Source organism: Bubalus bubalis, chromosome 7 (genome assembly GCF_019923935.1).
Source record: "Bubalus bubalis isolate 160015118507 breed Murrah chromosome 7, NDDB_SH_1, whole genome shotgun sequence".
Taxonomy (NCBI): Eukaryota; Metazoa; Chordata; class Mammalia; order Artiodactyla; family Bovidae; genus Bubalus; species Bubalus bubalis.
In genome coordinates this window covers 93,658,399-93,683,833 of record NC_059163.1, presented here as the reverse complement: position 1 = coordinate 93,683,833, position 25,435 = coordinate 93,658,399, and the positions used below count along the sequence as shown (strand labels likewise).

Here is a 25,435-nt window from a genome sequence, read left to right as displayed (position 1 = left end):
CAGTTGTTTTAGGTGTAAAGTTAGGTGGTCTACTCGTTGTTTTTGCTTCTTGAGGTAGGACTGTATTGCTGTAAACTTCCCTCTTAGAATTGCTTTTGCTGCATCCCATAGGTTTTGAGTTGTCATGTTTGCATTGTCATTTGTTTCTAGAAATTTTTTGATTTCCCTTTTGATTTCTTCAGTAACCTGTTGATTATTTAGGTACATGTTGTTTAATCTCCATGAGTTAGTGCTTCTTAGAGTTTTTTTCTTGTAATTGATATCTAGTCTTATAGCATTGTGGTTGGAGAAGATGCTTGATACGATTTTAATTTTCTTAAATTTACTGAGGTTTGGTTTGTGACCCAAGATGTGGTCTATCCTGGAGAATGTTCCATGTGCACTTGAGAAGAAGATGTATTCTTCTGTGTTTGGATGGAATGTCCTGAAGATATCAATGAGATCCATCTCATCTAATGTATCATTTAAAATTTGTTTCCTTATTAATTTTCTGTTTTGATGATCTGTCCATTGATGTGAGTTGGGTTTTAAAGTCTCCTACTATTATTGTGTTACTGTCAGTTTCTTCTTTTATGTCTGTTAATGTTTGTCTTATGTATTGAGGTGCTCCTATGTTGGGTGCATAGATATTTACAATTGTTATATTTTCTTCTTGGATTGATCCCTTGATCATTATGTAGTGTCCTTCCTTATCTCTTGTAATCTTTATTTTAAGGTCTATTTTGTCTGATATGAGGATTGCTACATCAGCTTTCTTTTGCTTCCCACTTGCATGGAATATATTTTTCCATCCTCTTACTTTCAGTCTATATGTGTCTTGAGGTCTGAAGTGGGTTTCTTGTAGACAGAATATATATGGATCTTGTTTTTGTGTCCATTCAGCCAGTCTGTGTCTTTTGGTTGGAGCATTTAATCCATTTACATTTAAAGTAATTATTGATATATATATATATTCCTGTTGCCATTTTCTTAATTGTTTGGGGTTGATTTTGTAGATCTTTTTTCTTCTCTTCTATTTCTTGACTATATGCATCCCTTTAACATTTGTTGTAAAGCTGGTTTGGTTGGTACTGAATTCTCTTAACTTTTGCTTGTCTGAAAAGCTTTTTATTTATCCATCAATTTTGAATGAGATCCTTGCCAGGTTGAGTAATCTTGGTTGTAGATTTTTCCCTTTCAGTACTTTAAATATATCCTGCCATTCCCTTCTTGCCTGCAGAGTTTCTGCTGGAAGATCAGCTGTTAAGCATATGGGATTTCCCTTGTATGTTACTTGTTGCCTCTCCTTTGTTGCTTTTAATATTCTTTCTTTGTGTTTAGTCTTTGTTAGTTTGATTAGTATGTGTCTTGGGGGACTCTTTCTGCCTCTTGGACTTGATTGACTCTTTCCTTTTCCATATTGGGGAAATTTTCAACTCTAATTTCTTCAAAAATTTTCTCATACTTTTTTTTTTAACTTCTTCTGGGACCCCTATGATTCGAATGTTGGTGCATTTGATATTGTCCCAGAGGTCTCTGAGACTATCCTCAGTTCTTTTCCTTTTTTACTTTATTCTGCCCTTCTGAAGTTATTTCCACCATTTTATCTTCCAGCTCACTGATTCATTCTTCTGCTTCAGATATTCTGCTATTGATTCCTTCCAGAGTATTTTTAATTTCAGTAATTGTGTTGTTTTTCTGTATGTTTATTCTTTAATTCTTCTAGGTCTTTGTTAATTGATTCTTGCATTTTCTCCATTTTGTTTTCAAGGTTTTTGATCATCTTTACTATCATTATTCTGAATTCTTTTTCAGGTAGTTTGCCTATTTCTTCTTCATTTATTTGGACTTATATGTTTCTAGTTTGTTCCTTGATTTGTGTAGTATTTCTCTGCCTTTTCATTATTTTTTTTTTAACTTATTGTGTTTCAGGTCTCCTTTTCAAAGACTTCAAGGTTGAATTCTTTCTTCCTTTTGGTTTCTGCCCTCATAAGTTTGGTCCATTGGTTTGTGTAAGTCTTGTGTAGGGTGAGATTTGTGCTGAGTTTTTTGTTTTGTTTTGTGTTGTTTGTTTCTCCTCCGATGGAGATGGCTGAGTGAGGAGGTAATCCTGCCTGCTGGTGGTTGGGTTTGTATTTTTTTTTGTTTGTTATTTAGATGAGGCGTCCTGCACAGGATGCTACTGGTGGTTGGGTGATTCCGGGTCTTGTTTTCAAATGGTTTTCTTTGTGTGAGTTCTCACTATTTGATACTCACTAGGGCCAGTTCTCTGGTAGTCTAGGGTGTTGGAGTCAGTATTCCCACTCCAAAGGTTCAGGGCTTGATTCTTGTTCAGGAACAAAGATTCCACAAGTGGTTTTTATGGTACTAAGTGAGATTAAAACAAATACCCAAAAATGAGAAACCAAAGATGAACCCCAAACAAATGACAGTTATACAATCAGGCAAATAATAATTAAAATAATTAAATATACACATATACATGTATACTCATGAGCAAAGTCAAAGCAGTCCAACAAAAATAAAGTACAGTATATTGACCCAGTGAAAAAGGAAATAAAAAATTATATTTACCATTTAAGAACAAAAGTAACTAAAGCACAAACTTGAAAACTAAAGCAAAATGCCAAGTGGGGAATAAAACAATGAAAACAAAACTAACACATATGTTGAGAGGAAAGGAAAGAAGGAAAGAATAGATACACAAAGTTAAATAGAGATAGATGAAGAAGATTTATATACATTAATGATTAACTTCAAGGGTAAAAAAAGACAAACAAAGGAATATAGAAAAAGTATAATAGGTTTAGAAAATTAAAAATTAAAATTATAAAAAGAGCAAAGGGAAAAAAAAGGAAAAAGAAGTAAAAATGGTGGTGGTGGGGGGGAAACTCCACAGAACTGCAGAAGCCCAATGTAGAGGCTGCTGCTGCTAAGTAGCTTCAGTCGTGTTCGACTCTGTGTGACCCCATAGACAGCAGCCCACCAGGCTCTGCCGTCCCTGGGATTCTCCAGGCAAGAACACTGGAGTGGGTTGCCATTTCCTTCTCCAATGTAGTGGCAGAGGTTTATAACAATAAAAAGTGTGACTGAATATACACATATACATATATACCCATAAGTAAAATCTAAACAGTCCAACAAAAATAAAGTACAATAGATTGACCTGGAGAACAAAGGAAACCAAAAAGTATATCTACCAGTTAAGAACAAAACTAACTAAAGCACGAACTGGAAAAAAAAAAAAAAAACTAAAGGAAGGTACCAATTGGGAAATAAAGCAATGAAAATAAAGCTAACAAATATGTTGAGAGGAAATGAAAGAAAGAAAGGATAGATATGGAAAATTAAATAGAGGAGATAAAGAAGATTTATATGCATTAAAGATTAGCTGCAAGGGGAAAAGAACAGTAGGAAAATCAAACAAAGGAATAAATGTAGAAAAAATAATAATAGGTTTAAAAAATTAAAATTAAATAAAAAAGGAAAACTCCACAGGACTGCAGAAGCCCAGCACAGAGGCAGAGGTTTATAAGAACAATAAAAAAATGTGACTGAGGGGAAAAAAAAAGCTCAAAAGCATAATTAGATTTCACAGTGCCAATGATATCAACTACTACTACAGAGGGGGAAAGAAAAAGAAAAAAAAAAGATATAAAAGGATCTACAGAACAAGTCAAACCATAAGAATAATAAATGTTTTTCTTGAGTCACTGCTTTCAATGTCCTTCCCCTCACTGGGGGTTGCAGTCCCGCTCACCTCCCTAGGATGCCCTCCAACACTGTGCTGGTCTCTGGACCCGCTGTGGGGGCAGCTCAGATTCTAATCTGGTCCCACTCACCTGTGTTCTCGCCTCCAATGCCCACTGCTATCAGAACTAGTGTGTTTTCTTTTGTGGGAGCTCTCAGTGTCCTTTTATATATTCCACAGACACAGAGTCTGCCTGGCTGATTGTTTGGATTTAATCTGAAGCCTGTATAGCTGGTAGGAAGGTTTTAGGTTTTCTTCCTTAGCCACACTGCCCCTGGGTTTCAATTGTGGTTTTATTTCCACATTTGCATGTGGGTCATCCCCTGGGGTTTGCTCCTGAGGCTGCCCTGGGGGAATTGTGCTTGGTCCTGTGAAGGCCAGGCGTGGAGGTGGTGCAGCTGCTTGGTCAGCACCAGGTACTCAGGGGAGTTGGCGGCTAGGGCAGCAGAAAATTTAGTGCTCTAGAAGGGTATGGCAACCAGTATGGGCCAGTACGCTCCAATATTATTGCCTGGAGAACCCCCTGACAGAGGATCTGGCAGGCCACTGTCTACAGGGTCGCAAAGAGTTGGACATGACAAAAGCAGCCCTGTGTGCATAGATGCAAGACTTTTTTTTGCCTGTGGCAACCCTTCCCCACTGAGAGTTGAGTATGAAAGTGGTGCAGCTGCTTGGCTTGCAGGGACCCTGGTGGTGCCAAGTGTGCAGGGACACAGAATGCCTTCTCTGCAGGAGTTACGGCCCTATCAGAGTTTTTTCTTGAGCTTCTTGTAGCTGATGTCAGAAGGTCTCTTTGGCCAGTCTTTCTCTGTAGCTCCGCCCATTCATATATTTAAAGGGCTCCCTTGCCTGGGGTCCTTCTCTGTTGTACCCTGCATCAGGCACATAGAAGGGCCCCCTGGCTGGGGTCCTACTTTTTAGATGGGTGTATCAGGCATTTAAAGGGACACCCTGGGTGGTGTCCTACTCTGTAGTTCAGTGCATCAGGCACTTGATGGGCCAGCCTCTCTATTGTTCAGCTGCAGATGCAGATGTGTGGGGAGAGAAAGGCTATGCTGATGGCTCCTCCCCCCTAGGTGTGACTCAGCAGTATCGCCTTGCTTCCATGGCTGCCTGGCTTTCCTCCATAGGCACTTCCCACCACAAATTCCTCCCTCACATCCCCTGGATCCCTCTCTCCACAGTCAACAGCAGCCCTCGCCCTGGGATTGCTCCACAATCCTTAAACTCCAGTTCCCAGCTGCGCCTTCCAGGGGACCCTCTTCCCTGTCCAGGGTACGTATAGCTGTGGCAAGGACTGTCTGATTCTCCTTCCATTTAGGTTGCCACCAGTCAGCTGTTTCACTCTCAGCCTTAAATGTTTCTCCTCTGACTCAGATCACTGTCCCAATGTGGGGATCAGATCCCTGCTTCAGTTCCCCCACCTGCAGAGGGCAGGTCCGGCCCTACTAACACTCCTGTTTTTCCCCCTAGTTCTTTTGTCCTACCAAGTGTTGCATGGTTCTTTATGTTCTTTTCCGCTGGTCAGGTACTCCTGTCCACTCTCAGCTGGTGTTCTGCATGCAATTCTGTGTCTGAAGGTGTATTCCTGATGTATCCATGGAGAGAGATGCACTCCACATCCACCTACTCCTCTGCCATCTTGTTCCTCTCTGAAATGAGTGTCTTGTAGGCACTATATATATACATATATGTCTCAATCTTGTTTCTGTATCCTTTCAATCACTATGGATTTTGCTTAGAGGACTTAGTCCATTTATAGTTATATTGAGATATAATGGCACCCCACTCCAGTATTCTTGCCTGGAAAATCCCTGGTAGGCTGCAGTCCATGGGGTCACTAAGAGTCAGATACAACTGAGTGACTTCTTTCACTTTTCACTTTCATGCATTGGAGAAGGAAATGGCAACCCACTCCAGTATTCTTGCCTGGAGAATCCCAGGGACGGGGAAGCCTGGTGGGCTTCCGTCTATGGGGTTGCACAGAGTCGGACACGACTGAAGAGACTTAGCAGCAGCAGCAGCAGCATACATGTTCTTATTGCTATTTTGTTAATTGTTTTGGATTTTTGTAGGTTCCCTCCTGCCCCAATGCTTTCTTCTCTTGTGATTTGATGACTATCTTCAGTGTTACGATTGAATTCCCTTTTCTTTTTTGCATGTATCTCTAGTATAGACTTTTGGTTTGTAATGTTTTTGTATAGTTTGTGTGTGTGTGTGTTTGATTGTTTTAAGTTAATCATCTCTTAGTTTCAAATGCGTTTTAAAAATCCTATATTTGTACTCTGCTCCCCTCATGATTACTGGTTTTTATATGATTTTTTATGTCATGTTTGATATCATCATTTTGAGTATCCCTTAACTGCATACATACTATTGTTGTAGATGATTTAACTACTTTTGTCTTTTAACTTCCTTACTAGCTTTGTATGTGGATGATTTCCTACCTTTATTGTATTTTTTACTTTAACATTGAGGTTTTTCATTTTCTTATTTCTAGTTTCATATTTCTTATTTCTAGTTGCAGCCTTATATTGTTTGACCTAGAGATACTTCTTTAACATTTGTGGTGCAGCTTGTTTGGTGGTGCTGAAATCTTTTGGCTTTTCTTGTCAGCAAGGCTTTTGATCTCTACAATAAATCTGAAAGAGTGTCTTTCTGTGTAGAGTATTCTTGATTGTAGGTTTTCCCTTTTATTGCTTTGAATATATCATGCCACTTACTTCTTATCTGTGAAGTTTTTGCTGAAATAGCTCATCAGTTTAGTTCAGTTCAGTTCAGTCGCTCAGTTGTGTCCTACTCTCTGCAACCCTATGAATCGCAGCACGCCAGGCCTCCCTGTCCATCACCAACTCCCGGAGTTCACTCAAACTCACATCCATCGAGTCGGTGATGCCATCCAGCCATCTCATCCTCTGTCGTCCCCTTCTCCTCCTGCCCCCAATCCCTCCCAGCATCAGAGTCTTTTCCAATGAGTCAACTCTTCGCATGAGGTGGCCAAAGTACTGGAGTTTCAGCTTTAGCATCATTCCTTCCAAAGAAATCCTAGGGTTGATCTCCTTCAGAATGGACTGGTTGGATCTCCTTGCAGTCCAAGGGACTCTCAAGAGTCTTCTCCACCACCACAGTTCAAAAGCATCAATTCTTCGGCGCTCAGCCTTCTTCACAGTCCAACTCTCACATCCATACATGACCACAGGAAAAACCATAGCCTTGACTAGACGGACCTTTGTTGGCAAAGTAATGTCTCTGCTTTTGAATATGCTATCTAGGTTGGCTTAGGGTAATTCTCTTATGTGTTATTTGTTGTTTTTCCCTTGATTTTAATGTTATATCTTTATTTTAATTTTTGTCTCTTTAATTACAAAGAGAGTCTTGGTGTGTTCCTATATGGGTCTCTCTGTGCTTCTTAGACTTAGGTGACTCTTTCCTTTGCCAGTTTAGGGCAGCTTTCATCTGTTTTCAAATATGTTCTCAGCTCCTTTCACTGTCTTTTCTTCTAGGACCCCTATAATATGAATGTTAGTGCATGTGATATTGTCTCAGAGGTCTCTTAAACTATTCTCATTTCTTTGCATTCTTCATCTTTTCTTTTCAGTGGCAGTGATTTCTACTAACTCTGTCTTCCAGTTCACTGATCTGTTCTTCTGTATCATTTAGTCTACTATTGATTACTTCTAGTGTACTTTTCAATTCAGTTATCATATTATTCATCTTTGTTTGATTCTTCTTTCCATTTTCTAACTCTTCACTAAAAAAATTCCTATTTCTCTTCTGTGCATCCATTCTTCTGAGTTCTTTCATCCTCTTTACAGTTGTTATTCTGAACTGTCTCTCAGGTGGGTTGCCTCTCTCCACTTCACTTAGTTCTTCTGAGGTTTTATCTTGTTCCTTTGTCTGGGCTTCCTTGGTGTCTCTGTCTCTCTCAGTAAAAAATCTGCCTGCAATGTGGGAGACCGGGTTTGACCCCTGGGTTGGGAAAATCCCCTGGAGAAGGGAACAACTACCCACTCCAGTATTCTCGCCTGGAGAATTCCATGGACAGAGGAGCCTGGCAGGCTACAGTCCATAGCATCACAGAGAGTTGGACATGACTGAGCAACTTTCACTTTCACTTTTGTCTGGAACATGTTACTCTGATACCTCATTTTGTCTAAGTTGCTTTTGGTATTTTTATGTGTATGGTAGGTTAGTTACTCAACCTCAAAGAAGTGGTGCTCTACAGGAGAAATCCTATTCATCCTTGCAGTGTACTCCTCTCTCCTCATCCACGCTAGGAATTTCCCCTCAGAGGACTGTGTGGGTCCTTCTTTTGTGGCAGGCTGACTTTGTAGGTGGTCTAGTAGGCTTGCTTGTCCCTTAGCCTGATTGGTTGCCAGGTCTTGCCTTGTGCTGGCTGATGCTGTGCTGACCAGTGGTTGCTGACTGCAGAAGCCCAAGGGGAGCTGGGGCTAGCACTGAAATGGGAATCTGAGTTCTTGTTCATGGAGCTGAAGAATGGAATCCACAAATACACAAACAATATTTATGAATACTGTAGCAAGCGAATAGGATTTATAAGAGAGGAGGAAAGTACAAAGGTCTCGGCAAAGACCTTGAAAGGGGGTAAAGAACCCCCCCAAAAGGCAGGTATTACAGTTGTTTTTTATCTTTAGTAGTATTCTGTATATTTTTGGTTGGCTCCTGTTCTTAAATCTCATTATTTCTAACCAGTCATTTTTATGGCTTCTCTTGATCCTCAGATTAAGTTGCCACCCTTTTTCATGATCCCAACAATGGATCAGATGTATGGACTAATGATCACCAGTTGTTTTTCTCTCAGGTATATGGAACAGATATTAATTACTGCCCTTCCCTCGATTTGAGTGCTGATAATTTATCAGATTCAGGACACATGCCAGGAATTCAGAACAAAGGTTTTAGGTTAGTTTTAGGTTAATTTCTACCTCAGTGCTGGCTCATCGGTTGGCAGAGTCAGAGCAATGAAGACCAGAAGATTCTGGGGCTGTTGTCCGACTATTGGTGGGTAAAGCCAGGTCTTGGATTTAGTGCTGGACTACTTACTGGCAGAGTCAAGTCTGGGAGCCTGGGTGCAGGGACCAGGGATCACAGAGCTTATTTCAGATCACTGATGGGGGACTGGGTCCAGTTGAGTATGGTGTCTATGTTATTCCAAAGCTTGTGTTGGCCTGCTGGTGAGCAGGGTTAGGGACCAAGCTGGTCTCAGGGAAGGGCCTGTCCTGCTGTAGGAAAACTGGATTGCAGACTGAGGGACTGTGATTTTCTTGCATCTAATACCTCCTTCCTGGTGGATGAGGCTCTTCCAGAGGCTAGTGAAGCCTTCCTGGAGGGCAGGGCTAGGTCTTGACTCTCTGATGGGCAGGGCTGTATGTAAAGGCGTATCTAGAGGTGGCTGTGGGCTCAGGATGTCTTTAGGCAGTCTGTCTTCTGATGGATGGGGCTGTGCTGCATGCTTGCTAAGTCACTTCAGTTGTGTCCAACTCTTTGCAACCCCTGCCAGGCTCCTCTGTCCATGGGCTTCTCCAGGCAAGAATACTGGAGTGGGTTGCCATTTCCTTCTCCAGGGGATCTTCCCAACCCAGAGATCATACCCACGTCTCTTATGTCTCCTGCATTGGCAGGTGGGTTCTATACCACTAGCTTCACGGCTGTGTCTCCCATCTAATTAGTTGTTTGACCTGGGCATCTCAGCACTGGAGCCCATAGGCTATTGGGTGAGGCCAGGTCTTGGCACTAATGAGCAAAGATTGCAGCCTCTAGCAACAGTGTTCATGCGGTAAAAATGAACTCCCAAATGTAACTGTTGCCAGTGACTATGTCTGCAGGATGAGCCGCTGCTGCTCCTTACCTCTCTGGGAGGCCTTCCAGGACCAACAGTAAGTCTGGGCCAACATTAATCTGACCCAGACTCCTGTCAAATTGCTGCTATTGCCTGGGGTCCCAGTGTTCCTGAGATTTTGTGTGCACCCTTTAAGAGTGAAGTCTATTTCCCATAGTCTATTGGGACTTCTGAAGCCCTGCTAACTGCTAAGTCGCTTCAGTCGTGTCCGACTCTGTGTGACCCCATAGACGGCAGCCCACCAGGCCCCACCGTCCCTGGGATTCTCCAGGCAAGAACACTGGAGTGGGTTGCCATTTCCTCCTCCAATGCATGAAAGTGAAAAGTGAAAGTGAAGTCGCTCAGTCGTGTCTGACTCTTAGCGACCCCATGGACTGCAGCCTACCAGGCTCCTCCATCCATGGGATTTTCCAGGCAAGAGTACTGGAGTGGGTTGCCATTGCCTTCTCTGAAGCCCTGCCTGCCTTCAAAGCCATATGCTCTGGTGCCTTGTGTTCCTGCTGCAGGACCCCCAGGCCAGGGGACCTGATGTGGGACTCAGAACTCTTACTCCTGTGGGAGAATTTCTGCAGTATCATTCCCCAGTTTATGGGCTGCCCCACCTAAGGGTAAGGTACTTGATTGTTTTGTGAATCCATGCTCTCCTACCTGTGTTACTGTGTTTCCTTCTTTATGACTTTGGCTGTAGAAGATCTTTTCCAGCAGTTTCAGTCTTTTTCATAGATGATTGTTCTGAAGATGGTTGTGATTTTGATATGCTCATGGGAAGAGGTGAGCGCAGGGTCTTTCTACTCTGTCATCTTCACCAATCCTCCAAACATAGACTCTCAAGTATTATTTTTTTAAATAAATCAATAAAATCTGTTGCAAATATGGCTCCCCCCCACTTTTCTGGTTTCTTTTTGTTTTTAAATTTCTAAAATTTAACTATAGCTGACACAATATTTTATTAGTTTCAGGTGTACAACATTGTGATTCAACATTTATATATGTTATGAATTGATCACCATGCTAAGTTTAGTAACCACCTGTCATCATAAAAAGTTATTGCAATATTATTGACTGTATTCCCTATGCTGTACATTACATCCCTGCAACTTATTTATTTTATAACTGTAAATGCAGCTTTAATGAGTACTTACTATAAGTTAGGCAGTGTATGCTTGCTTAACTCATATTCCTTGTTACATTTCATAGTCAAAACAGTAATCAGAATCTAATATCTCTTATTTAAGAGATAAGGAAATTGAGGTTCAGATGGATTAAGATTAATCAGGGTCACAGTTTGAGGAAGTTGTGTTTTGAATTCATATTTGGAAGAGAGAGAATGGGAAACCAAACTACAGTGTTATCAAAAGGCATAGAGATAAAATTATGTTTGAGGGTTATGAGGTATAATTGGCAAAACTTGATAACTAGTTGGGTACAGAAATTGCAGGATAACTAAAAAGCAAGGGTGATCATCATATTTCTTATTTGAAGACTCTTGAATTTCTAGCAGAAGAAAAGATCAGAGTTGAAGCAAAATAAAAAAATCTGGTTTGTTCATCTTGAATTTCAAGTATCTGTGGAATATCTAAGTTGATTTTTCCAGAAGGCATTTAATATATGGGTCTATAGTTCAGTGGGGAAGTCAAGTCAGAGTTCTGGAATATTTACTAAGAGCACTGTAAAACACTCTTCGCACTGAAACAAAGTCATGTAAAGTAATATGTAGGGACTGCTGCTAAGTCACTTCAGTCGTGTCTGATTCTGTGCAACCCCATAGATGGCAGCCCACCAGGCTCCCCTATTCCTGGGATTCTCCAGGCAAGAACACTGGAGTGGGTTGCCATTTCCTTCTCCAGTGCATGAAAAGTGAAAAGTGAAAATGAAGTCGCTCAGTTGTGTCCAACTCTTAATGATGCCATGGACTGCAGCCTCCCAGGCTCCTCTGTGCGTGGGATTTTCCAGGCAAGAGTACTGGAGTGGGGTGCCATTGCCTTCTCCGAATATGTAGGGACTAATAACTAATAAAAGAATAATAAATTAAAAAATAGAATTCTTATATAATTTAAGAATTCTCTGAATGCTTAAGGATTCAAGTCAAGGATTCAAAATGGAGCATGAATAGAATACTACAGTTCTATTATCATAAAAATGTAAGAGATACTCGAAGTAATTAAAACAGCTCTGCAGAGAAGGTACATCTTGTAACATGAAAAGTTATCTACAACAAAATGATGAAAGATCCATTGCCTGATGAGCAGTTCTAAACTCAGCCTAGAAATTGAGCTAAATAAAATAGGATGTTGTGAAGTTAACCCTTGATCAGTCTAGTCAGCTATGCTAGTTCTGGGAAACCTGATGAAAAGCAGACTTTTTCTTCTGTCCAGTTTCCAGATGGATTTCCTCATGGCTTGTTTATGTCAGATTGTGAATTCTAGTCAGAAATCCTCTTTGCCTTTTGGTGGACTTCACTGGCTTGCTCCTTTTACACCTGCTTCTAATGGCATAAAGGTAAATCAATACTCCCACTGCAGATACTCTTCCTCTTCTCCATCCCTAGGACTCTAGCAAACTGAATCACATTTCCCTACCAGTTCACATTATAATTCTAAATATGCCTCATTGTCTTTAATTATCTAACTTCACTTTATGATGGAATTCTAGGCTGTATCTTTCAAATTCTCATTACTCAATTGATCCGTGCCTTAAGAATATCTTTGCCTGTGCTAGAGTTAACTGTGGTGAACTAATACTTTCTTGAGGTGGTAAACATGTAATACAAATTACCACTCTTAAGTATACTATCTAAGTATCTTTAAGTTTGCTTCTTAATATCCTAGTATTTTATTTTGTTTTTATTGATTTTTTTCACTTTACTGTTCAGTGATAAGGAAAATTGAACAAGCAGTAGAGGGTGGGGAGCAGAAAACTTGCCCAAGCTTATTTGTTAGAGACGCATCATCCCTTTGGTTCCCAACATATTTACAAAAGACCTGCAGTCATACCTGAGCACATCCAGCATTCGAAGGTGTGATGATAGAGGCAGAAAACCAGTGTCTTTCAAGGGTTTTTATGTGCTATCTGAGAAAAGGAGCATCAGCTGTACTTAGAAAAGTATCCAATACAAAAGAGAAATATAGTTAGAATTATGGGAGGAAATGGTTTCAACCAATATTAAACCTCTGTAGTTCTTAGGATGAATTGTTTGATAGTTTGCAAACCTGCCCCCCCCCCCCGACCTCACTGATTATTCTTGACTGAAATACTAAAAAACATTGCAGTATACTTGCCTCTAGATACCATGTCCCCATCCAAAAACTTATAAATATCATTGTTTAAATGCTAGACCTACTACTGAACATTGAAAGTAGTGAACTCTGTGTCTTTTATTTCTTAAGACCAGTGTCAGCTGTTTTTTTGGAGGGAATATAGCAATATTATAATATATAATATCATATGCTAACACTATTAGACAGTACAGTATGTCATATATTATTAATATATAATATTGTATTTTATAATACAGTTAGAGAAACATATAGCAAGATATGGGAGTCAAATATCTAGTTTAAATCTTTATTCTAGTCCTTACTAGTCATGTGATTTTGGACAAAGCATTTAACTTGTCTAAACCTCAATTTCCTTACCTATAACTTGGTTTTATAGTATCTCTCTGTAACTTTGTGTAAATATTAAGTGAAAAAATGTATATGAGTTATCTTTCATTAATACATGATAACTATTATTGTCAGAAATATTTATTTAATGAAACCACACTAAGAAAAAATACATAGCACAGAATCAGTACAGTACTTTGGGGAGTATTTTTCCAGACCTTGAAGAGTGACATTAACATGAACCTTGGTAAAAATACTGCACATACATTAATTGCCAAACTTTACTTCTCCCTTGAACAAATCTGTAAGTAGTTTATTAGCAGAGAGAAGGGAAAAAAAACTAAACAGCATTCTGCTATCGTACTACTCTTCTCTCCTAGCATTTATGAGTTCAGTTCAGTTCAGTCGTTCAGTCGTGTCCGACTCTTTATGACCCCATGAATTGCAGCACACCAGGCCTCCCTGTCCATCACCAACTCCTGGAGCTCACCCAGACTCATGTCCATCGAGTCAGTGATGCCATCCAGCCATCTCATCCTCGGTCGTCCCCTTCTCCTCCTGCCCCCAACCCCTCCCAGCATCAGAATCTTTTCCAATGAGTCAACTCTTCGCATGAGGTGGCCAAAGTACTGGAGTTTCAGCTTTAGCATCATTCCTTCCAAAGAAATCCCAGGGCTGATCTCCTTCACAATGGACTGGTTGGATCTCCTTGCAGTCCAAGGGACTCTCAAGAGTCTTCTCCACCACCACAGCTCAAAAGCATCAATTCTTCCATTCTCAGCTTTCTTCACAGTCCAACTCTCACATCCATACATGACCACAGGAAAAACCATAGCCTTGACTAGACGGACCTTTGTTGGCAAAGTAATGTCTCTGCTTTTGAATATGCTATCTAGGTTGGTCATAACTTTCCTTCCAAGGAGTAAGCGTCTTTTAATTTCATGGCTGCAGTCACCATCTGCAGTGGTTTGGAGCCCCCCAAAATAAAGTCTGACACTGTTTCCACAGTTTCCCCATCTATTTCCCATGAAGTGATGGGACCACATGCCATGATCTTCGTTTTCTGAATGTTGAGCTTTAAACCAACTTTTTCACTCTCCACTTTCACTTTCATCAAGAGGCTTTTGAGTTCCTCTTCACTTTCTTCCATAAGGGTGGTGTCATCTGCATATCTGGGATACTGTAAAATCTTCTGATAATCTAAACTATTGGTATATTTTGAAGACTTAGAAAATTTTCTTAAGATTAGTGTTCCATGAAATAATTCCTTGAGAATATATTGCCCAATGAGTATTGGTGCCTTCCTCTTCCAGATGTGTAGTTTGAATCATTTTGGATATCCCTCTGAGTTTATTCATGATTTTCTCTGTAAATAGAACACTGAAATTAGTAGGCAGAAGAACAAAAATGGGAACTAGGCCTGATGGTGTCCTTTGTCTGGGATCTGCCCAAGGGGCTCTTTATAAGGATGGCTGTCAAAGAACCCCTGTTACCGTGACAAAGCCTGTCCCCGAATAATGACTCTTGTGATGAGCTTATGCACCAAGGAGAGTGAAATACTTCAGCATTAACCTAAACTAAAACTCATCTTTATTAATAAAAAAAAAAATTAAGAGTGATCTTCAGAAGGAGAACCCAAATCACCTGCCTGAGGAGTCAGCGTTGTGTGATATTTTCATTATATGATGGTGGACAGTCTAAAATGATGTAACACGAAAAGAGGCACCAAGGACCCCAAGTGTCACAGTCCATGGTTACCTCTCAAGCTGACAGATGCCTCATCTAAACAGCTGTCTTTCTAGTTTTATGATTCATCTAATACAGGAATCAAGACATTAAAAGTAGTGATATTTCTTGTTGCATTTATTTATATTATTTACATTTACATAATAACATTATTCATGTTATTTATCTACCTCAATTCTATATACAGGCCTTATTCTTAGAAGTTTTGAATTCATATTTAATGGTTAGACACATATTAGCTTAAAACAAAATATGTTATTAAATATAATTTTAATGAGCATATATAATATATTGAAAATAGTTTTAAAACTTTTTGAAATATCTAGATGTTTATTTATATAAGTAAGGCTATACAGAGTTATTTCCTGTTCTTAGACTACAGTACTATTGCCTTGGAAACATGAATGCTCATATTAAATACCTTTTAGTTCTCTGGTTAGAAACAAAATTAAATTTATATCAGAGATAGATTTAAATTTAAAATACATTATATTAAAGTGCTTTAGTGTTGATTAAGCTTTTTGGATTCTCCTGCTTTCATTTAGTTTTAGGATGCAAACAATAACATAAAACAATTTGGTCTCTCTCTACTTCATCCATTTAATTTTTTCAACAACATGTATTGCCTGACATTTTACTATATGCGATTCCTTTTTTACTTGCTTATTGTTGCTTTCCCTCATGAAGGTGAGCTCCACATAGGTCTCTTTTACATTACTGTTATACTCAGTGTCTGGCACACTGTAGATGCTCAATACATACACAACAAATGAAATGAGGTAATGAATTGATGAGCCAATGCTCTACCTAACTGATAAATGAGAAGCTATAGTGCAGCCTTATTTTAGTTTCAGAATGAAAGAGGTAAGAAAAATGGGACTATATAAAACTAGGAGGCTTTTGCACAGCAAAGGGAACAGTAAAAAAAGTGAAAAGGCAACATGTAGAAGGAGATAAAGTATTTGCAAATCATGCATCTGTTAAGGGGTTAATTTCCAAAATATGTAAGGAATTGCTGAAACTCAATAGCAAAAATACCAATAACCCAGTTTAAAAATTGACTAAGAACTTGAATAGACATTTCTCCAAAGATGACATATAAATGGCCAATGGGTATATGAAAAAATGCTCAATGTCATAGATCATTAGGGAATCAAAAATCAAGATCACAGTGAGATATACTTCACACCAGTTAGAATGGATATTATAATTATTATATATATATATGTGTGTGTGTGTGTGTGTGTGTATAGACAAGTATTGACAAGGTTCTGGAAATCAGGGCCCTTGACTGTTGGGAGTGCAAAATGGTGCACTGTTGTGGAAGCTGGTGGTAAGGTCCTCAAAAAATTTAAAAAAAATCACATATTATCCAGCAATTCCACTTCTGGGTATTATCCAAAATAATTGAAATCAGTATCTCAGAATGTTAGCACTCCCATGTTCATTGCTGCACTATTCACAATAACCAAAATGTAGAAGTGTCTTAAATGTCCATGGACAGATTAATGGATTAAAAAATATAGTGTATATACCATGGAATGTTGTTCAGCCTTAATAAAGAAAATGGTGCAATATGTGACAACATGGATGCACTTTGAAGACATTATACTGTGCAGGTCAATAAGCAACAGTTAGAACTGGACATGGAACAACAGACTGGTTCCAAGTCGGGAAAGGAGTATATCATGGTTTTATATTGTCACCCTGCTTATTTAACTTATATGCAAAGTACATAATGTGAATGCTGGGCTGGATGAAGCACAAGCTGGAATCAAGATTGCTGGGAGAAATATCAATAACCTCAGATATGCAGATGACACCACCCTTATGGCAGAAAGCAAAGAAGAACTAAAGAGCCTCTTGATGAAAGTGAAAGAGGAGAATGAAAAACCTGGCTTAAAACTCAACATTGAGAAAACTAAGATCATGGCATCTGGTCCCATCACTTCATGGCAAATAGATGGGGAAACAATGGAAACAGTGAGAGACTTTATTTTTTGAGCTCTAAAATCACTGCAGATGGTGACTGAAGCCATGACATTAAAAGACACTTGCTCCTTGAAAGAAAAGCTATGACCAACCCAGACAGTATATTAAAAAGCAGAGACATTACTTTGCTGACAAAGGTCTGTCTAGTGAAAGCTATGGTTTTTCCAGTGGTCATGTATGGATGTGAGAGTTGGACCATAAAGAAAGCCGAGTGCTGAAGAATTGATGCCTTTGAACTGTGGTGTTAGAGAAGACTCTTGAGAGTCCCTGGACTGCAAGGAGATCCAACCAGTCAATCCTAAAGGAAATCAGTCCTGAATATTCATTGGAAGGACTGATGCTGAAGCTGACACTCCAATACTGTGGCCACCTGATGCAAAGTATTGACTTATTTGAAAGACCCTGATGTTGGGAAAGATTGAAGGCAGGAGGGGAAGGGGATGACAGAGGATGAGATGGTTTAATGGCATCACTGACTCGATGGACATGAGTTTGAGTAAGCTCTGGGAGTTGGTGATGAAGCCTGACATGTTTGCAGTCCATGGGGTTGCAAAGAGTTGGACAAGACTGAGTGACTGAACTGAACTGATACTAAGTGATATAAGCCAGTCACAGAAGAACAGTAAATACTCTGCATAAATCTATATGTATGTGATACATAAAAGAGTCAAACTCAAGGAAGCAAAGAGTAGAATTGTGGTTGCTGGGGAATAGGGAGTAAGGGGAAAAGGGGAGCTGCTAACAATGAGTATAAAATTTTCATTATGGAAAATGTATGAATTCTGGAGATCCTGTGTTTATAATGTTATGTATGAATAGCAATATGATATGCTTAAAAATCTGTTGCGAGTAGATCTCATGTTATGTATTCTTACCAAAATAAAATTAAAAAAAACAAAACAAAACAATGGAGTAGGTGAGAATAAGCAGCACACAAAATAAAACTCTAATTGGGAGTCTGGGTTTTGAGACAAGACAGCTTTGCATAGCAACGTATGTTTGAATCTATAATTTAGTAGAAAAACGATCATAGGACAATAGGAGTGATGATGTAGTTTAACTTATTAGCTGAATTTCAACCTATGCTCCTGGGTCTGGCTGCTAAGTAAACCTATGCTTTACTGCTGTAAATTTGACCTCTAGCTGACTGATTCAAATAAACGTAGATTCTGTTTGGTTTCTGCTGCTTAATGTGATTGGGCTCCCATGAGCTTCAGAAAAAAATGAAAAGGAGACAAACAATTAATTCTTCTCTGGAAAAAGTAATAGATGTTTCTTGTGCTATCAGATGTTTGAGGAAGCAATGTACACATGGTCATTAAAACCTATAAAATAGTTGTATGATTTATTTAGAGGAGAGTTGACACTTTGGTGATTTTGAAGGGATGGGTACTTATATTTAACTTTTGCTAACATTTCAGTTTCAAATCTCAGGATATTTCAAATCCTGAAAGATGATGTTCTAAAAGTACTGCACTCAATATGCCAGCAAATTTGGAAAACTCAGCAGTGGCCACAGGACTGGAAAAGGTCAGTTTTCATTCCAATCCCAAAGAAAGGCAATGACAAAGAATGCTCAAGCTACCTCACAATTACACTCATCTCACATGGTAGTAAAGTAATGCTCAAAATTCTCCAAGCCAGGCTTCAGCAATACATGAACTGGAACTTACAGATGTTCAAGCTGGTTTTAGAAAAGGCAGAGGAACCAGAGATCAAATTGCCAACATTTGCTGGATCATGGAAAAAGCAAGAGAGTTCCAGAAAAACATCTATTTCTGCTTTATTGACTATGCCAAAGCCTTTGACTGTGTGGATCACAATAAACTGGAAAATTCTGAAAGAGATGGGAACACCAGACCACCTGACCTGCCTCTTGAGAAATCTGTATGCAGGTCAGGAAGCAACAGTTAGAACTGGACATGGAACAACAGACTGGTTCCAAATAGGAAAAGGAGTACATCAAGGCTGTATATTGTCACCCTGCTTATTTAACTTATATGCCGAGTACATCATGAGAAACACTGGACTGGAAGAAGCACAAGCTGGAATCAAGATTGCAGGGAGAAATCTCAATAACCTCAGATATGCAGATGACACCACCCTTATGGCAGGAAGTGAAGAGGAACTAAAGGGCCTCTTGATGAAAGTGAAAGAGGGGAGTGAAAAAGTTGGCTTAAAGCTCAACATTCAGAAAATGAAGATCATGGCATCTGGTCCCATCACTTCATGGGAAATAGATGGGGGGAAACAGTAGAAACAGTGTTAAACTTTATCTTTTTGAGCTCTAAAATCACTGCAGTTGGTGACTGCAGCCATGAAATTAAAAGACGCTTACTCCTTGGAAGAAAAGTTATGACCAACCTAGATAGCATATTGAAAAGCAGAGATATTACTTTGCCAACAAAGGTCTGATTAGTCAAGGCTACGGTTTTTCCAGTGGTCATGTATGGATGTGAGAGTTGGACTGTGAAGAATGCTGAGCGCCAAAGAATTGATGCTTTTGAAGTGTGGTATTGGAGAAGACTCTTGAGAGTCCCTTGGACTGCAAGGAGATCCAACCAGTCCATTCTGAAGGAGATCAGCCCTGGGATTTCTTTGGAAGGAATGATGCTAAAGCTGAAACTCCAGTACTTTGGCCACCTGATGCGAAGAGTTGACTCATTGGAAAAGACTCTGATGCTGGGGGGGATTGGGGGCAGGAGGAAAAGGGGACGACAGAGGATGAGATGGCTGGATGGCATCACCGACTCGATGGATGTGAGTTTGAGTGAACTCTGGGAGTTGGTGATGGACAGGAGGCCTGGCGTGCTGCAATTCATGGGGTCGCAAAGAGTTGGACACAAATGAATGACTGAACTGAACTGAACATTTCAGTAGTAATTATGTACCAAAATTAAACCAGCAGGTATAAGTAGGTGCATTTCTCAAGGTGAAGAGTTTTGTTTGCGGGGAGGAGGTGGCAGAGAAGGACTTTAGTAAAATACTCTGCTTTTAAACATCTTAAATCCAGTTTGTTTTTATTAGTAACCATAAATGTATGACAGGGAGACTTAACTTGAGGTAGTAAGTACATAGAGATCTTGTAATTAAAAATAACTTTTCAACAACAATGGTAAGCCTATTACCACGTTCATTATCCAGGTTGTCTCTTCTCCATTATAATCATGAATTGAATTGTGTCAGATATCTGAATCTATAGTATTAGGTACCTGAATTTCTTGTTAGGGAGGGGAAAGCTAGTCATTTTCAGAATTCGCCCTATTTTGTTAATTATGCATCATTATCATTTTTTTATATGACATTTTTATAGTTTTATAGCCCTTAGAATTCATGATATTCTTCCCTTTGATTAAACAGTTTTATCTTTGGAAAGAAGAAATGGATTTATCTCATAAATGTTCTTTTGGGAAACATATCCATTATGTAAATCTGCTTCAACTTTGAAAATTTATAAACAAGGGGAAAACTGAATATCTGTTTAGGAATGAAAGGATTTCAGAGGTTTTAGTTCGTGTCTTTTTCTTAATTGTTAGAATATTGGACCCTTCCAATTTAAGAGAACTCTCGTTTGTGTTTACTTTTCTTGATTGGTTCCAAATATAAATGTAGGTGTTCGTTGAGCTCACCTATGTTCTTTAATAACTTCCTTCCTATGAAATGTACTTCCTGAGTGTGATGATATTTTTGTGAAGCAATTTCCCTTGTTTCCCAATTTGAGGATTATGCTCCCTAGTTTGAAACCCTCTCCCATATGAACAGTTTATCTCAGTGCACTTTATTAACCACCTCCATTATTAAATGGAAGCGATGATAACAGTGGGACTTACTTCCAGATACAGGCAGTAAGGGCTGAACGCTTAGATCATTCTCTTCTTCTTCATTGGCCAGCTATCATATTCTAACACTGAGATTGGTTTACGCCCAGATTATAATGGAGAACTTTTAACTAGAACAGAATGAAACAGTAAGAAATGCTATACTTGTCCAAACTCAAGAGCCTAATGGCTTTATGAATTCAATTTCATTAAGTATGAAAATGTATGCAGTACTCGTATTTTTCACCCAGAAGGTACAGTCTGGTTGAGGAGACAGATACAAACATTAGTACAACAAAGATGTCAGTGAATGCTGTAATAGGGGTAAAGTTGAAGTCTTGAAGGAGTAGAAGACAGAAGACAAATTGTGATGAATTGTATTTATGAAGGCCTTATGGAGAATGATGTATTTGATTTGTGACTTGAAATGTGCCTAAAACTTTCAGGCAAATGGAGATGTTAGGATGCTTTAAAGGAGTATTCTCCTTTATTAAGGGAGTATCTAGTGTTCAGAATCTCAGCTACTCCAGAGTTGGGTGATATGTGGCTCCCAAGACTAGATTTTATCTAGTTTAATGGAGTCACCCCCTAATAACCTCCTGACCGTTTCACCTCTTCTAAAGATGATCTCTGGTGTATATTATCCTGGGTTTTAGCTGACTAATATGATCATGCTCAACATGTACAGAAACCTAAGTCCAAGAGGTCTAGTAACTTAGATTCTTTAGTGTGTGCCAAAAATTAAAGATAACATGAGCTCACAGGAGAAAACCAGAAGAGAGATTTCAGGGAAAAGCAAAATGTTATTTTTCGAGATAAGTTGTTTTATCCCTGTCTTTCCACCACCCTAATCTGAGTTTGGGTATGTTATGAGTACGTTTACTGGGTTTTGCTGGAAGGTGGAAGAATTTGAAGGACACTTGAGAAATTATATAATTATTACTTTTCCTTTTCAATAAATAGTTGAATGGGTCATTGCTTGGCTTCCATGGCATAGGCTGTATCAGGAATTAATAAAATCTAAAATAAAAGTCTTTTGCCTTTGACTGTGATATAACATCTGCTATAATTTCCTTTCTGCACTCAGCCACCAGGAGCTTGCTGGAGAAAAGTTACTAAACTCAAAATCATCCCATTGTGTTTATGGCAAACTATTGTTCTTAGACCAGTTTGATAAGTATTTACTTCACCTTCCTTTAGGAATATCTTATTTCTATAAGATTCAACAGCTTCCATGCAAAACCTTTAGCTGTTTTACTCTACTAATCTATTTGACATGCTTACAAATGTCTGAAATTTTATCACACCCAATTCAGGTTGACCTCTGGAACCCCTTACCCCCATATTGAAAACTACTTAATTGGCTCCCTCAGGGACACACAGAAAATTGGATAGTTCCCCTGCTTCTAATCCACTAGGGAACACTATATGTAGTCACTCACACACTTGGAGAAAGCTGGAAAATTATTACCATGTGAGTAGAAAGAAGTAATAATTACATTAACTTGTTATGGCATGGGTAACTAATTTAAATGCTTTCAGGAACAAGGCAGGTGACAAAAAACCCACTCAAACTGGCAAGTGAAATTTGCTGAGTGGTGGCGGTTGAATGTATGATGAACTGCTGCCATTTTGTCCACCTTAATGCATTCAACAATGCATTCAAAATTGTTTAATTGTATTGAGCAGACTGCCAAAATATCTCTGTGGACCAAATGTGCTTCAGAAGCTGAAGCACTTAACCTTTCTGAAAACAAAAACAATGTGAGATTCTTGGGTGAGTGACTGTTAAATGAGACTTAAGCTGTCTGGAAAATAGCAAGCACTCTATAATGCTACCTATTATTATATTATAAGATATATTATACAAGTCTTATTATTATACAAGAAGCCTTCCATTACTCATTGCAAATTTACATTTTTACATGAACTGGAATATTTAATTGGTATATGTCAATTCTTGAATAACTGTTCATCTGTTTGACAGTATTTCTGAGCAGCTTCTACCTGCTAGTCATGGTCCTGGAGTTGAGAGTTCCAAAGTAAACCAGGTAGATAAAACTCTATGTTACAATGAAAATTCTTACATATGTCTTTTGCAACATATAGTTCTCTATGTACCTACAAGTAGGATTTCTAGGTACTAGGGGAAAATATACCTTTAGCATTATAAATTTACAGCATAGACCAGAGTGCAGACTTTAGTATTGTCAGACTTTTCTGACATATACCAAACTGTCTCAGTCTTGTTTTACCTTGCACTTTCCTAATTGCAAGTGAGATTGATTATCTAGGCATATATTTGTTGAGCATTCAGAGTTTCTCTTCTGTAAATAGTCTCTTATAATTATTAAAATCTAATTTCATTGGTTGCCAATATTCACAAATTTTCCTATGGCCAGAAAAGGATCAGATCAGACCAGTCGCTCAGTCGTGTCCGACTCTTTGCGACCCCATGAATCACAGCACACCAGGCCTCCCTGTCCATCACCAACTCCCGGAGTTCACTCAGACTCACATCCATCGAGTCAGTGATGCCATCCAGCCATCTCATCCTCTGTCGTCCCCTTCTCCTCCTGCCCCCAAACCCTCCCAGCATCAGAGTCTTTTCCAATGAGTCAACTCTTCGCATGAGGTGGTCAAAGTACTGGAGTTGCAGCTTTAGCATCATTCCTTCCAAAGAAATCCCAGGGCTGATCTCCTTCAGAATGGACTGGTTGGATCTCCTTGCAGTCCAAGGGACTCTCAAGAGTCTTCTCCACCACCACAGTTCAAAAGCATCAATTCTTCGGCGCTCAGCCTTCTTCACAGTCCAACTCTCACATCCATACATGACCACAGGAAAAACCATAGCTTTGACTAGACGAACCTTTGTTGGCAAAGTAATGTCTCTGCTTTTGAATATTGTTTTTACCTTCCTCTTTGTAATATCAATCCTCTGTTCTCAGATTGAATTTCTCTTTTTTTCCCCCAAATTAAAAATTCTGAACTGTATTTTTGTCATACAAATCAGGTAAAACCTTCATATTTTACATATGTAATTTGTTCTCTGGGACTTCATAATTAACCATCACTAGGAATTTATGCAGATCAAACTATTCGAATTACTGCTAGCTATTATAGTCATCTCAGATACTTTCCTTCTGGTGTAATGCCCTAGACTCCGCCTCTATAGCGCTTTTTTTTTTTTTTTTTTTTCAATTCTCATTGAGATTGTGAAGTCTGTTTTAACTAGCCTTTCATAATAATTCTGAGCTTTGGGAGAGCAGTCAGTGTTGGTTGGTCACTGATGGTTCCTATACTGATGTATATCAGTATTTTAATAAAGGGAGTTTTTGTTTATTGTCTTTTTAAACCTCTCTTTAAGGATGAAGTTAAGGAAAAAATTGAATGTTGTATATTGGTTTGTTATGATTTCATATCCACTTTTTATTACTAAGTGAAATTGTTTTGATCTACTTGTTTATGCTTAACTGAAGTTGTTTTCAATCTAAGGGAGAACTTGTGTTGGGAAGGCTGTGTCAGGATGATGTCAGTAAAATTACTATGCTGGTCAGTGTGAACATATGGAGACTCAACTGTGATGTAATGGATAATACCAAGAATTTGTGAGAACTTTTATTGAGAGTGTTTGGTCTGGGCAAGGCTGCTCTTTGCTGATCTGAGTAGCTCTTTGAAGATTTTGAGAGACTTGCTCCCCTGTGATCAGGCTACTCTTAGTAGGCAGTGGTATTGAACTGTGCAGAAGTCTCAGGAGAAAGAAGGGGCATCTATTCCTGCCTTGGCAAGGCTGCTCCTCATAGGTAGCGACAGAGCTGTGCAATGGTTCTTGGAGTAATGACCTTCAGAGCAGACCACCTTGCCTGCCAGTGCCAGCACCTTCATTCCGCTAACATCATGCTCTAGTAACAAGAGACTTGATTTGCACTGGCAAGTGGACATCAGCTCTTGGTTGGCTAAGTTGACCCTTTCAAAAACCAACTTGTAAAATTGTACACCTCAACTAAATTTGGACTTTATTTCTTTCACCTCCCCTCTGCCTGGAACAATAGTGTAATTAATCTCTCATTGGTTTGAAGTATGTTATTTCTTTATTGGCCTAATAAGAGATATTATCCTGAATGTTGTTGGCTTGTGAAGTATTATTATTACAAATTATAATTCCCACAGTGAACCTGCATTAAATAAGTTATTGGTAAAGATAGTCTTAGTCTCTGAGCATAGTTTATCAGAGAGGAAACAAGGACATATTCATGAATGGTAGCAGCAAAGTTCTATTTTTCCTATTTCTTTGAATTCTGTCTTTATTAAGCCCAAGGACTTCTGGCATTCAGATTCCTTTAGAGTGTCAATGTTGGGTTGGGGTCATTAAATATACTAATAAAATTTAGGAACATGCTAGGTGTTTCAGGTGGCATGTTGTAAATATATTTTCTTGAAAGCACATTGATTTTGACAAATGCAGACCAACCTAAGTTTAATTTTGCCTTCCTTGGTCATGTACTATGAAAGTTCAAAATAAAAGCTTTTAACAGTATTAATCAGCAATTCTTGCCTTTTTTTTTGGTTTGTTAATCTTTTCTACACAAGTTCAATCCTACATACGATACCGTGGGACATTTTGCAGTCTGGTTCTAGTTACTGGTCTCATAACAATGGGCTACAGCATGAGAGGATTTATTAA

The 25,435-nt window shown here is 38.9% G+C and overlaps 1 long non-coding RNA gene across 6 annotated transcripts in view; it reads left to right on the top strand.

Moving 5' to 3' along the window:
• The window catches only part of LOC112586240, a 381,631-nt gene that overhangs the window by 107,297 nt on the left and 248,899 nt on the right, over positions 1–25,435 (top strand). The gene's annotated exons all lie outside the window — the stretch shown is intronic.